This window comes from Saimiri boliviensis, assembly GCF_048565385.1.
Source record: "Saimiri boliviensis isolate mSaiBol1 chromosome 19 unlocalized genomic scaffold, mSaiBol1.pri SUPER_19_unloc_2, whole genome shotgun sequence".
In the NCBI taxonomy this organism is placed as follows: Eukaryota; Metazoa; Chordata; class Mammalia; order Primates; family Cebidae; genus Saimiri; species Saimiri boliviensis.
Genome location: NW_027412503.1, coordinates 844,450 through 858,925, shown reverse-complemented (window position 1 = coordinate 858,925; position 14,476 = coordinate 844,450). Strand labels below are relative to the sequence as shown.

General features: G+C 48.8%; 1 non-coding gene across 1 annotated transcript; it reads right to left on the bottom strand.

Annotated features, from left to right (window-relative positions):
• Window positions 1–1,746: 1,746 nt before the first annotated feature.
• Window positions 1,747–1,853, bottom strand: LOC141583296 (U6 spliceosomal RNA). The gene has a single exon (XR_012515974.1). It is a non-coding gene; the product is annotated as a U6 spliceosomal RNA (small nuclear RNA).
• Window positions 1,854–14,476: the final 12,623 nt, after the last annotated feature.

Genomic DNA, 14,476 nt, shown 5'->3' with positions numbered 1-14,476 from the left:
AGCTCCAGCAGAAGCCTGGGTTTCCTGGAGGACACAGAACCTTGTGTCCTCCTTGAAAATTTGAAGTTTAAAAATATGGACTGCTTCACGAACTTGCATGTCACCCTTGTGTAGGGACCATGTCCTTGTGTGTTCCTTGAAAATTCTGGACATTAGACATTGTCAGATGGATAGATTGCAAAACCTTTCTCTCACTTTGTAGCTTGTCTGTTCACTCCGATAATAGTTTCTTTTGCTGTGCAGGAGCACTTTTATTTAATTAGATCTCATTTGCTAATTTTGGCTTTTGTTGCAATTGCTTTTGACATTTCCTTCATGAAATTGTTGACTTTTCCTATGTCCTGAATGCTATTGCCTAGATTTTCTTCTAGAGTTTTTATAGTTTTGTGTTTTACAATTATGTCTTTAATCCATCATAGTTAATTTTTGTCTAAGGTGTAAAGAAGGGGTCCAGTTTCAATTTTTTGCATATGGCTAGCCAGTTCTCCCAGCACCATTTATTAAATAAGAAATCTTTTCCCGGTTGCTTGTTTTGGTAAGTTGGTCAAAGATCACATAGTTGTAGATGTGTGGTCTTATTTCTGAGTTGTCTGTTCTGTTCCATTTGTCCATGTGTCTGTTTTTGTACCAGTACCCTGCTGTTTTGGTTACTGGCCTTGTAGTACAATGTGAAGTCAAGTAGCTTGATGCCTCCAGCTTTGTTCTCTTTGCTTAGGATCATCTTGGCTATACAAGCTCTCTTTTTAGTTCCGTATGAATTTTAAAGTAGTTTCTTCCAATCCTGTGAGAGATGTCAGTTTCATGAAAACAGCATTGAATCTATAAATTACTTTGGGCAGTGTGGCCATTTTCACGATATTGATTCTTCCTATCCATGAGCATGGAGTGTTTTTCCATCTGTTCGTGTCCTCTCGCATTTCCTCGAGCAGCGATTTGTCATTCTCCTTGAAGAGGTCCTTCAATTCCCTTGTTAGCTGTATTCCCAGGCATCTTATTCTGTCTGTCTGTTTGTTTGTTTTGACATGACGTTTTGCTCTTGTTCCGCAAGCTGGAGTGCAATGGCACCATCTCAGCTCACTGCAACCTCCCAGGTTCAATCGATTAACCTGCCTCAGCCTCCTGAGTACCCAGGATTACAGGTGCATGCCACCATGCCCAGCTAATTTTTGCATTTTTAGGAGAAACTGGATTTCACCAAGTTAGCCAAGCTGGTCTCAAATGAGATCTCAGGTGATCTGTCGGCTTCAGCATCCCAAAGTGCTGGAATTACCGGCATGAGCCACCACACCCGGCCCTCTTATTCTGTTTGTAGCAATTGTGAATAGGAGTTTATTTATTATTTGACTCACCGCTTTTGTATTGTTGTTGTATATAAATGTTTGTGACTTTTGCACATTGATTTTTGTATCCTGAGACTTTACTGAAGTTGCTTATCAGCTTAAGAAGCCTTTCTGCTGAGACAATCAGGATTTCTAGATACAAAATCATGTCATTTGCAAAGACAATTTGACTTCCTCTCTTTTTATCTGAATATCCTTCCTTTCTCTGACCTGATTGCTCCTGCCAGAACTTCCAACACCATGTTGAAGAGGAGCAGTGAGAGAGGCCATCCTTGTCTTATGCTGATGTTAAAGGGAAATGCTTCCAGCTTTCGCCCATTCAGTATGATATCGGTTGTGGGTTTGTCATAGGTGGCTACTATTATTTTGAGGTATGTTCCTTCAATACCTAGTTTGTTGAGAGTTTAAAAATATGGACTGCTTCACGAACTTTCATGTCACCCTTGTGTAGGGACCATGCTGATCTTCTGTGTACCATTCCAGTTTTATTCTGCATGCTGCCAACGTGAGAAATGATCACAAGCTCTTAAAAGTGGAGATAACTGAAGAAATGTAGGTGAGAGGGAGTGTTGGATTTCATCTGCATCTGGTGAAATGGGACCGTCTCTGTCTTTTATTCTTTAATGAAGTGGTAAAATGCATTCCAGATAAGTTAAAGTATTCTTGTATTCCTGGAATACATAACCTGGGCAGGATTTTTAAATTGTTTATAGCTCATTGGTGGACACCGTCTACTGCTGTTTTTCTCAGTATCTTTATGTCTAATTGCTTAGAAGTGCCTATCCTATCATACTTTTCTCTTATCTATTCTCTAGCTGGCTTTAGAATCAGTGTTATTGGTGCCTAAACAATAATGAGTTTTCTAGCTCTCTCTATGTTTCCTTATTCTCTTGGATATTATGTATAAGTTCAGTAAACTTCATTGAAGATTTGGTCAAACTTATTTTCAAAACAGCCTGGATATGCCTGAAGGGAAAAAAAAAGTTTTAAAACCATTTTAACTTCTTTACTGATAGTAAGTTCTTCCCGTTGGTATAATCTTGTTCATCATTTCAAAATTATTTAAACCTCTACTATATCATTAGTGGCATATTTATCTGTCATAATGCTATTTTATTCAGAATTACCATTTCCTGTTTTGTCTCCATCCAAAGTAACAGCTGCTTTTGGCAGGCTGGGCCCTCAACGGTGGCAGCTGCCAGGTCAGCCTTGTCACCAAGGTGGTGATGCGATTGCTGTGCCCATGCAGTGTCCATCCCAGCCACCACGGCCACTTTGTGCAGGGACTCCATGAGCAAGCCCTGTGTGGCTGAGTGGCATCACCCGTCAAGCCATCTCACCAACCTGATCACGGGGAGCCCCATCCCCAAAAGACCCTCTAGTAAGCATCCACACACAACCACTATCTTCACACATTCTGTGTGTAGTAAGAGGTCTATGAGTACCTCTCTCCTCTAAATACCAATTTTTTAACTCTATTTTCCCCAAGTTCATAACTTGCCAGCCAAGCCCAGAGCCACTGCCCATGACTCATTCATTCATGCACTCCTGGGGCATCACTTCACATCCTTCACCTCCCATAGGCTTCTCTCTATTTTGATTCCTGGTTCCTAGCTCGACATCCATTCCCAAAGCTTTTGTGGTGTCAGCTCCCAAGCCGACTGCTCTTGTCGTCAATTATCCTCTTTATATGTACTTATTTCCTGGAAAAATTGCACTGATTTTTTCAATGCAGCATTTGCAAGGATGTGCAGTAGGAACAATTCTTCTTATCGTAGATAGAATTGCTTCAAAACACCAGAAATGTATATTTGAGTGAAGGACAACATGCATGGAGAAAAGAGAACAATCCTCAAGCGGGCAGCGGATTTTCACAAAGTGAGTCCTCCGGCAAACAACACCCACATCCAACCACAGCAATCACAGCCCCAGGGAAACACTTTTGGGTTCTTCTCAGCCATAAACCACCCTCCCCCACCCCAGAGGAGCCACTCTTGATTTCTAACACAAATTTGTTCTTCAGGTTCTGGCTGAATAGCATTACACAGTCACCATCACGCCCCTGGGGCTCATCATCTCTGTCTGTGGTCATAGGCTAGTCATTCTCAAGGCTGTCAAATGCTGCACTTTATAAATAGCTTACACTTGCTGTCCCTTCACTGTTGATAGACGATTGTGTTATATCCAGATTTTACAAATCGTGCTGCTGTGAATACTTTCATATATTTTAGCACACACATACATGCGTTTCTTTTGGTTTATAACCAAGAGTGCAATTGCTGGGTCATAAGGGAGTCGATGCTTGGCTTAGTCTCTCAATGAACAAGTTTCTAGTCATAAACAAACAGTAGAGGAGGGTAAATCTCTTACTTTAGAAATTATTCAGATAATAAATGAGGAAGGAATGAGATACTGAGACTATACAAACTGTTTTGCAACCCATAAGGAATTAACAGATTTAGCCATTGAACAGCAATGGCAATTAACAACACAATAAAGAAAAAAAAAGCTAATGTTAGGTTCTTCCTCTTGATGGAAGAATGCAGTAGAGTACCAGCAGACAAGAGCAAGTGAAAAGGAAATCAAGCCTGAACTAAGCTAACCTCCATAGCCAGTCACCGACTTCGAGGCAATACAAACCATAGAAATACATATCCAACTACACCTTGGGGAGCAGTCAGCAAAACGCACACTGTGGGAAACTCTACCACAGAATACGTATTTTGAGAAAGAATCTACAGAATAAAGGAGAACAAAAGCATAGTTCTAAAGGCAAAACTAAATTATAATTTGGGATTATAAAAATATAAAATACAACAAGAAAGGATGACCCTAAAAGTCAGGATGTGTTTTTATTTGGGGGAGGAAAGAGTTTATTGCTGAGCTGGGGCAAATGATGGAGCTTTCGGTTTGCCCTGCAAACATCTATCCCTGGTGGCTAATGGGCATTTACTTGTTATTAAAGTACACAAATTTTAGACAGTTTTTTCCCCTCTGGAGTCCTACATTTTATGACACAAAGCCTACTGAAAAAAATAATTCAGAGAGTATAGTTACTGTTTGGAACAAAGCCTCTTCCTCATCCTGCTCTCTGGACACTGAGCACCCAGAACAACCAGCAGCCCAGGGACCCCCAGCCAGGGTGACCTCACTTCTAAGTGTGCATGCAGTGCACATCACCAGAGGCCATGCACAGGTCTACTCCTTGACTCCTGGAAAAACCTGCGAGGACAGGGCTGAGGGGAAGCCTTCCCCGCGGTCTGCAGGCTCTTGGCTATCAGTGTAGATAAAATGGGTCCTCACCTCTCCGCAGGTGCCTTTATGGCCAGAGCCTCCTCTCTGCATGGGGTGGAAGCCCGGGCTCTTCTCCTGAACACGGTGACATGGATCACCCCAAAGGTGGAGATGACACCATTCCTCCCCCAGCAACCTCACGCTTCTTTTGCTTTACAGGAAAGTTGACACAGGCTGGTGTCCACTGAAGAAGTCCCAGGTGCCTAGGAAGGAAAGGGCTGTGCATGATCTGCAAAAGGAAGTGCGTGGACCACCAGGTGGTGCTGCTGCGCTGCTCCTGCTCCCAGGAGGTGGACGCCCAGGATGGGCTTTCAGGTGGGGAGGGGGATGTCATTGCTCAACCTCCAGGTTCCAAGTAGAAACCTCCCTGCCCAACCCATCTTGTTCTCCCTGAATCCTCAGCGCTAATGAGGACTGTCTCCTTCTCACCTCCCTGGACTGGGCTTTCTATCACTGGAAAGTGGATGTCATTTCTAGTTTCAGCATGTCCTGGCTTATTGTGCTGCCAGGAAAATAAAATCAAAATACATGTTGAATAAATAATAAATTACACTATTGCAGTGACAGAACGCAGAGTGGTGGCTGAGTGAGGGGAAGGGGTGAGGGTGGGAGGCAAGGACTAAATAGAAAGGGGATGAAAGAAGTTTTTAGGGAAAGGAACTGTTCTCTACAGTGCCACAGTTCAGGGGTGACTGGGCGGTGGGAATTGAGGGGAGAGGAGGGTCTGAGGGGTGACAGGGCAGAGAGAAGGGCTGGGGAAGCAGGGCCTGAGGAAAAGGAGCAGGGGAAGGACACTAAAGCAGAGGAGGAGCCTAGCAGGGGGTTCTTTGCATTCAGTGTTTCTCTACTGGGTAGTGCGGTAGGTTCACCACTATAAATAATTACTGATATTCACCGAACAGCACAACTAAAACTGGTGAATTTTGTTACATGTAAATGCCCTAATAAGAAAAAAAAAAGAAGAGGGAGGAAGAAGGCAAAAATAAAGATCATCAAAACCATAAAATTCATTTACTTGGGGGCTTGCACTACATATTATTTTAAAGGAAATTTGACAGGCTGAAGGGATATGATACTAGATGTTGACCCAGATACAGAGAAAGGAAGAATTAAAAACAGAAATGAGGCACATATACGTATCACATACACACTCACTCAATTTCCTGAGGACATATGGCTGCTTGTCTAAAACAGAAAGTATTACACTGTATCACTGAGTTTATAATGCATATTGATATAATACATACAAGAACAATAGCGTAATGGTAGGTTCAATAAAACTACGCTATTACCAATGCCCTTTATTTCCTTGGACGTAGTTTAATATGACCTGAACTTCACTGTGAAAAGTCAAGGAATAGGGTTTTCACTCTTACAACAATAAAAAATTAGTGGAAAGAAGTGTAGCTAAAAGCCATCAGGATAATTAAAACCATCAACTAAAAAATGTTTACTTGACATATATGAAAGTAGCAAAGGAGGAAACGAAACAAAAATATTTGAGACAAATTGGAAACAAACAGCAAAATGGCAGACCGAAATCCAACCGTGGTAAGCGAAGAAATGACACGACCTGAGTCACATTAGCAGGACTGGCGAGCACCGTGGGGAGAAGAGACACGGGCAGGAAGTGAGGGAAGGCGTTAGTGCCACAATTCAGGAGTGACAGGGTGGCAGGGACTGCGGGAGAGGAGGATGTGAGGGATGAGAGGGGCAGAGAGAAGGACCGGAGAAGCAGGAGGGGAGGAGAGGGCGAGGAAAGAATTCTAAAGCGGTGCAAGAGCCCAGCCGGGGTTCTCTGCATTCGGTATTGAACACATCTTGTGGGAATGCCTAAAAACTAATGGCTTCCCCATGATTAAAAAAAAAAAAGTTACAACGATACCAAGTGTCCAAATAAAATATGCACACTGCTTAGATGTGCCTCGTTCACGAAAGCAGGCAGCGCTGGAGCATCGGGGAAGAGCAGTGGGACTGCCCGGAGCACTCGCAATGCTCAGGTGGTGACTACAGGCTCCTGCCATGTACGGGAACGCACCCTGCTTCTTTATATTCAGGAGATGTTCTGGACGCACAAGGGGAAATGCCAGCTAGGGAATGAAGATTGTTTTACATGCAACAACCCAGAGTCACAGATCCAGTCCGGGAAAGTAAAACTTAGAAGCTTTGAGAGTTTAATTGCAATGCTGTTTTCACACAGGTCTTTTATTGATTGGAATCTTAATCATTCGGGGATTACCAATATTGTGCTACCTGCTGTATTAATAAACTAAAAGGAAACTCGTCTCCATGTGAATCTCTATCCGGTGACTTCAGACAAAACTTCACCAGGGTTGAAGAGAAAACCCCTCTTTACACCTTCACTCCCAGGGCGAGCTCACTCTCCGGCATCAGGTCATCCTGGTGAGTTTCTTTGTTCAGGAGTCGAAGGGGAGAGCCACGGGGTGGGAGGCCCCCGTCCGGACGGGGATTCCAGGACGAGAAGGGAAGGGGAAGGGGCTGCGCGCAGCCTGGGGGTCGCTCCCTGGTTTCCCCAGACAGATCCTTGCCCAGGCCTCAGGCAGACAGTGTGACAAAGAGCCTCTGTGTAGGAGGAGAGGGATCGGAACAGAGTCCCAGGGGCCGGGTGTGGCTCTCAGGGTCTGGGCTCCGAAGGCCGCGTCTGCACCGGGGAGGCGCAGCGTTGGCGATCCCCACTCCCCTGAGTCTCACTTCTCCCCACCCGTGTCTGCCCCTTCTTCCAGGACACTCTCGACGCGTCCCCAGTTCCCACTCCCATTGGGCGATCTGCGTCCCCGGTCCCGGTTCTGAAGTCCCCAGTCACCCCCGGACTCAGGTTCTCCCAGACGCCGAGGATGGGTCCGTGGCGCCCGAACCCTCCTCCTGCTGCTCTCGGGACCCGGACCGAGACACGGGCGGGTGAGTGCGGGGTCTGGAGGGAAACGGCCTCTGCGGGCAGGAGCCAGGGGCCTGCCGGCGGGGGCGCAGCACCCGGGAGCCGCGCGGGAGGAGGGTCGGGCGGGTCTCAGCCCCTCCTCGCCCCCAGGCTCCCGCTCCGTGAGGTGTTTCCGCACCGCCGCGTCCCGGCCCCGCCGCGGGGAGTCCAAGTACCTCGAAATCGGCTACGTGGACGACACGCAGTGCGTGCGGATGGACAGCAGCCCCGCGAGCCCGAGGATGGAGCCGCGGGCACCGTGGGGGGAGCAGGCGGGGTCGGACATTGGGACCCGGAGGCTCGGAGGGTCAAGGCCAGGCGGGGACTTTCCGAGGGAACCTTTGGACCCTGCTTCGCTGCTACGACCAGAGCGCGGCCCGTGAGTGACCCCGGCCGGAGCGCAAGTCACGACCCCTCCCCCTCCCCGGCGACGCCGGGTTCCCTCGAGTCTCAGGTCCGAGATCCACCCCGAGGCCGCCGGACCCCCCGGACCTCCGACCCGGGAGAGCCCCAAGCGCCTTTACCCCGTTCATTTTCAGGGGATTCCGGGACGAGAAGGGAAGGGGAAGGTGCTGCGCGCAGCCTGGGGGTCTCTCCCTGGTTTCCACACACAGATGCCTGGCCAGGCCCCAGGCACACAGTGTGACGAAGAGGCTCCGAAGTCCTCGCGGGGTGGGTGGGGCGGGCGCGGGGCTGCCCTGGGCGGGGGGCCAGGGTCTCAGGCCGTCCGGTCGGTGACTGGCTGCCGCGTGGGGCCCGAGGGGGCCTCCTCCGCGGGTGTGACCCGCAAGCCTAGGACGCCGAGGACTTCACTGCCCCGAACGAGGACCCGCGCTCCTGGACCTCAGATCACCCAGCGCGAGTGGGAGGTGGGCCGTTCGGCGAAGAGGGCGAGACCCTACCTCGAGACTGAGCACCTGGAGCGCCGCCACAGATAACTGGAGAACGGGGAGGAGACGCTGCGGCGCGGGGTCCCAGGGGCCCTGGGGAGCCTTCCCCACTTCCTATAGCTCTCCCGGGACGGTCTCCCGGAGGAGGGGAGGAAAACAGGATCACAGAGAACATCGCCCTCCCTTGCATGGAGCATGGCATGAGTTTTCCTGAGATTCCTTTGCGGGCTCCCTCTGCTCTCTAGGACAATTAAGGGATGGCGTCTCTCAGGAAATGGAGGGGAAGAGTGTCCCTGGAATACTGATCAGGGGCTCCCCTTGAACCCTGCATCCATCTTGAGCTTTGTGACTTTTTTCCTCAGGCCTTGTTCTCTGCCTCACACTCAGTGTATTTGAAGGTCTGATTTCAGCTTTTGTGAGTCCCTCGACCTCCACTCAGATCAGGACCAGAAGTCGCTGTTCCTCCCTCAGAGACTAGAACTTTCCAAGGAATAAGAGATTATCCCAGGGTCCTGCGTCCAGGCTGGTGTCTGGATTCTGTGCTTTCTTCCATACCCCAGGTGTCCATTCTCAGGACGATCACAAGGACGCTGCTGGAGTGTCCCATGAGAGATGTGAAGTGCCTGACCTGGCAGCGGGATGGGCAGGACCAAACTCAGGGCACAGCTTGTGGAGATCCGGCCAGCAGGGGATGGAACCTTCCAGAAGTGGGCGGCCGTGGTAGTGCCTTCTGGAAAAAAGCAGATACACATGCCATGTGCAGCATGAGGGGCTGCCAGAGCCCCTCACCCTGAGGTGGGGTGAGGAGGGGGATGAGGGTCACATCTCTTCTCAGAGAAAGCAGAAGCCCTTCTGGAGCCTTCCAGCAGGGTCAGGGCGGAGGCCTAGGGTCAGGGACCCTCACCTTTCTCTCCTTCCCCAGGGCCATCTCCCCAGACCACCATCCCCATTGTGGGCATCGGTGCTGGCCTAGCTGTCCCAGGAACTCTGGTCCCTGGAGCTGTGGTTGCTGCTTTGATGTGGAGGAGGAGGAACTTAGGTAGGGAAGGGGTGAGGGGTGGGGTCTGGGTTTTCTTGTCCCATGGCAGTTTCAAGCCCCAGGTAGAAGTGGTCCCTGCCTGGTTACTGGGAAGCACCATCCACACATGGGCCGACCCTGCCTGGGGCCCTGTGTGCCAGCACTTGGTCTTCTGTGAAGCACATGTGACAATGAAGGACAGATTCATCACCTTGGTGATTGTGGTGTTGGGGTCCTGATTTCAGCATTCATGAGTCAGGGGAAGGTCCCTGCTAAGGACAGACCTTAGGAGGGTGGGTGGTGCAGGACACACACCTGCTTTCCTCATGTTTTCTGATCCTGCCCTAGGTTCTGAGTCATAATTCTGGAAACTTCTCTGGGGTCCAAGGCTAGGAGGCTCCTCTAAGATCTCACGGCCCAGCCTCCTCTCTATACCCTCACAGGACACGTTCTTCCCACAAGTGGAAAAAGAGGGCGTGAATCTCAGGTTGTATATAAGTGGGGGGGCAGGCATGTGGAGGAGCCCACCCACACCACAAGTCCTCCTGTCCCATGGGTCCTGCAGCCTCTGGCCAGGTCCTGTGCTTCTTCCACGCCAGGCACCAGCAGTGCCCAGGACTCTGACATGTGTCTCATGACTCCTAAAGGTGAGACTCTGGGGGTCTCAAGTGGGTGGGGGCGGGGCAGAGGGGAAAGGACTGGGTAAGGGAGATTCTTTGATTGGGCCGTTTCGAGTGTGTGGCTGTTCAGAGTGTCATCACTTACCATGACTGACTTGAATTGCTTCATTGTTTTCTGTAGCCTGAGACAGCTGCCTTGTGTGGGACGGAGATACAGGATTTCTTCACACACCCACTTTGTGACTTCAAGAGCCTCTGGCATCTCTTTCTGCAAAGGCATCTGAATGTGTCTGTGTCACTGTTAGCATGATGTCAGGATGTGGAGAGACAGCCCACCCCATGCCCACTGTGACCCCTGTCCCCACGCTGACATGTGTCCCTCCCCAGTCGTCTTTCCTGTGCTAGAGACTCAGGGCTGGGCATCTCCATCTCTGTCTCAACTTCATGGTGCACTGAGCTGCAGCCTCTTACTTCCCTACTGAAAATAAGAACCTGAATATAAATTTGTTTTCTCAAATATTTGCCATGAGAGGTTAAGGAGTTAATTAAATAAATCAATTCCTAAAATTTGAGAGAGGAAATAAAGACCTGAGAATCTTCCAGAATCTGTGTGTTTGCTGTGCTGAGTTTGTTGCAGGTGGGAGTGGAGAGGGCTGTGAGGAGCCGAGTGTGGATGGGGCCTGTGCCCAGTTGCGGTTCAGTCCATCATGGGCATCATGTGGTCAGTCTTCAGCTGGGTTAGCTTCACGGCTCCACTGTTCTTGTCCCTTCAGTGGAAACTTGTCCAGTTGGAGCTGTGATCACAGAGGGTCAGACATCACCCAGGGTCTCCCCTGCACACAGGAGTCTCTGCACTTTCTGAGACAAATGTTCAGACCATTTCAGCTCTTGCCCTTCTTCCAGGGCTCCTCTTCCGCTCTGCTCTCCTGCCCTCTGCCTGCACTGGTTCCAGTATTCTTGCTGCTGGCTCCAATACCCAACTCATGACTCTAATCAGAGTCTAATTTAGATGTAGATTTGTTTGTGAAATTGGACCCATCCTCAAGAACTGTTCTTCCCTGAAGAGAGAAGGCTGATGGTGAGCTGCAGTGTTGGGGGGAGGGTTGGTGTGGGAGGAGACATGGGGGAGGGGGACATACAAACAGCCCTGCTGAGAAAAGCACAGGTGGCCTCGATGTCAGTGTGAGGCGACCTTGTGCTGTAGTTGCCACAAAACAGCATTTGGCCTGAGGTTATGTTAATAAAGCTATTGCCTTTAGAACAGGGAGGTCCCCTGCAGTGATCACTCATTCAACTGTCCTTGGTTGTGGGTCAGACACAGGACAGAATGGTTCTGCATCTGGTGAACATAATTGAAGTCAAATGAGAAAAATCTCTTACCTTGTGGAGCATGTGTTCCAGTGGGAAGAGGCAGATGGTGGATACACTGTAGCCAGAGCAAAGAAAGAAAGTGCTAGAAGGTGGTGAGTGCTGTGAGGCAGGTGAGCCAGGGTGTGGGGAGTGGGGACAGGGAAGGCGGCTGTTGTGCTGGGTGGACAGCGTGTGCCACATTGCAAAGGTGACCTTTTAGGAAAGAGTTGGCCACAAGGATGTCTGGGGATGTCCTTTCCCAACAGGGGAACCCCCAGTTCAAATGCACTAGTGCAAGAGGGTGTCTGTGTTCCCAGAAGAGGAAGGAACCCAGGAGGGCCGGACAGAGAGAAACTGAGGTGAGGGCAGAGGGACAGCCAGAGCAGGTGGGCCTGCAGGGAGTGGGGAGGCATCTGACATTTTCTCTGAGTCAGCTGGGGTGGTAGAGGACAGTTTTGAGCAGAAGAGGGACATGGTACAACTTCTCCTTTAAAAGATCTCTGACTGCTATGCTAAGAACAAAACTAAGAGGTGAGGAACAAGAGAGGCAGAAGGGAAAACAGCAGGAAGTGAGTGCAGTATTCCAGGCTGGAGATGTCATTACCTTGACTGGGGTGTGAGCAGGGGAAATAGTGGGATGTGAGGGGATTCTGGACGCGTTTTAAGATGGACCAACAGCATTTGCCAATGGATTGTATCAGTGGTGTGAGGAAGATGAATCAAGGACACCCATCGTTGTAAAAGGAGTGAGTAGACGGAAGGGTGGAGCTGCTGTCAGTGGGCATGGGGAGGCTCTGGCAGAAGCAGACGGAGGAGGGCACATCCCAGGCACTCAGTGGAGAAAATTCTGCTAGGAACGCAGGTGAGGGAGCTCACATGCCAGTTGGACAGACAATTCCAGAGTTTAGGGGAAAGGAAAAATATACAGGGCTGGAGAAATCGATTTAGGAGGTCACACCATATAAATGATACTTAAAACCTCAAGCCTGGATGGATGAAGGCACCAAAGGAGTGACCCGCTGTGGAAAAGAATGAGCGCAAGGATGGAACCCTGGACCTCCAGTTCTAAGGGATCTCATCAGACTATACCCAGAGCAGACTGCACGGTCCTGACCCCATGTCCAGAGGACACTTAGACAAGGAACTTCCTTGAGCACAGGAATCACCTGGACATGGTGCTGAGATCCAGTAAATCCAGAGCCCAGCAAGAGATTCTGGATTTATGGCAAGGCTGGAGCTCATGTTTCCGGTCTCCAGATCTAGAACACCAGGATCCCACGTGTCTGAGGATTAGCCTCACTTGTAGCACTTGTTATATAAGTGATTCCTTGGTCTTGTGCAGAAGACTCTGAGACAGGTGTTCTAGGAAGCTGCCTGAGTATTTTCTAATCCCCGCCAGCAATCCTGTTGCTCTACCAGATTGGGATCCACGGAGATCAGAGATCAGAGTGCCCAGGGTGGGTGGACCGGGTGGGTTTTCAAACCTCATTTAAAAGAGCATTCTTCTCGTAGAAAGAAAAGGGAGGACGTATATCATCAATTATGAGACGTGAGATTCCCTGTTGTTCTCTCCACTATGGAGCAGAGGCCAGGTAGACAATTTAGGATGCAGCTCTCACACAAAGAACACCTCTCAGTGTTGCTCTCTGACACTGGTCTGCAGACGGATTTCTCGCTTACTTCTTGGAGCAAACTACGGAAAAGAAATTTCTGTACTTTACACATAAACCAGGATATCTGGTGTTGGGGGCTAATTTTACTGGGGCGAAGGCCACAGAACCAGGCTGGAAACTACACATCCAGGAACAGAATCCTCAGCCCACACTAGAGCAGGTTCCACCGAGGGACACCTGCCCCTACTGCACAGATACCGCAGCTCAGACCTCTGACATCCTGGTGCTGGACACTGAACCCTGAGGTGAGGTCAGATGTCACTGCTGCATTTGGAAACTGGAGATCACTGCTGCCGCTCAGACGTCTTTACTACAAAGCGTTCTGCACAGTCCAGGTTCTCTGTGCCGCCTCATTCTGGCTCAGACTCTGTCAGTGATATAGTAGTTAAGAAAACATTATTTAGGCAGACAGTGAGACGGCGGAAGTCCTGGGTAAGGTTTTTCCTTTTAATGAAACGCAGCCCCCAAATATTTTCTTTTCTAACAAAGAACAGCCTGTAAAATTACTACATTTAATCAGAGAGATAGACTCCAATACGATAATAGTGGGGACTTTCAACATCCAAACCTTAGGATTAGACAGGTCATCTACACAGAAAATCAAGAAAGAGTGGGATTTAAACTGAACTTTAGACCAAATAAAGCTGACAGATATTTACAGTGCATTCTAACACTACAGAATGTACACTCTTTTCATGAACACAAGGAATGTTTTCATGTTTTCCGGCAGAGGGCCTGTGTTCAGCCACAAAACAAGTTTCAATCAATTTTCAAAAACTGAAATCATATCAGATATCTTCTCTGGACACAATGGAATAAAACTAGAAATGTACACCAAGAGAAACTTTGGCAACTAGACAAATACATGGAAATTAAACAACATTAAAGAACATGTTGATTCAATGAATAATCATTGAGTCAACAGAGAAATTCAGATGGAAATCAAAAAGTTTCTTGAAACAAATAAAAATTGAAAGATAACATACCAAAACCTGTGGGATACAGCTAGACAGGGCTAAAGGGAAGATTACAGTCAGCCATTTCAAATCTGCTAGGCCAATGCTTCCTTCATTTTTTATTTTTTTAAGACAGAGTCTCACTCTGTTGCCCAGCCTGGACAATCATGGCTCACTGCAGCCGTGACCTTCCAGGTTCAAATGATCCTCCCACCTCAGCCTCCCAAGTAGCAGGGACTACAGGAGCATGCCAGCATGCCGGGCTAATTAAAAAAATATATATTTTTTAAAATGGAGTTTTGCTCTTGTTGCCCAGGCCGGAGTGCAGTGGCACGATCTCACCTCACCGCAACCTCCGCCTTCTGGGTTCAAGTGATTTTCCTGCCCCAGCCTCTCAAGT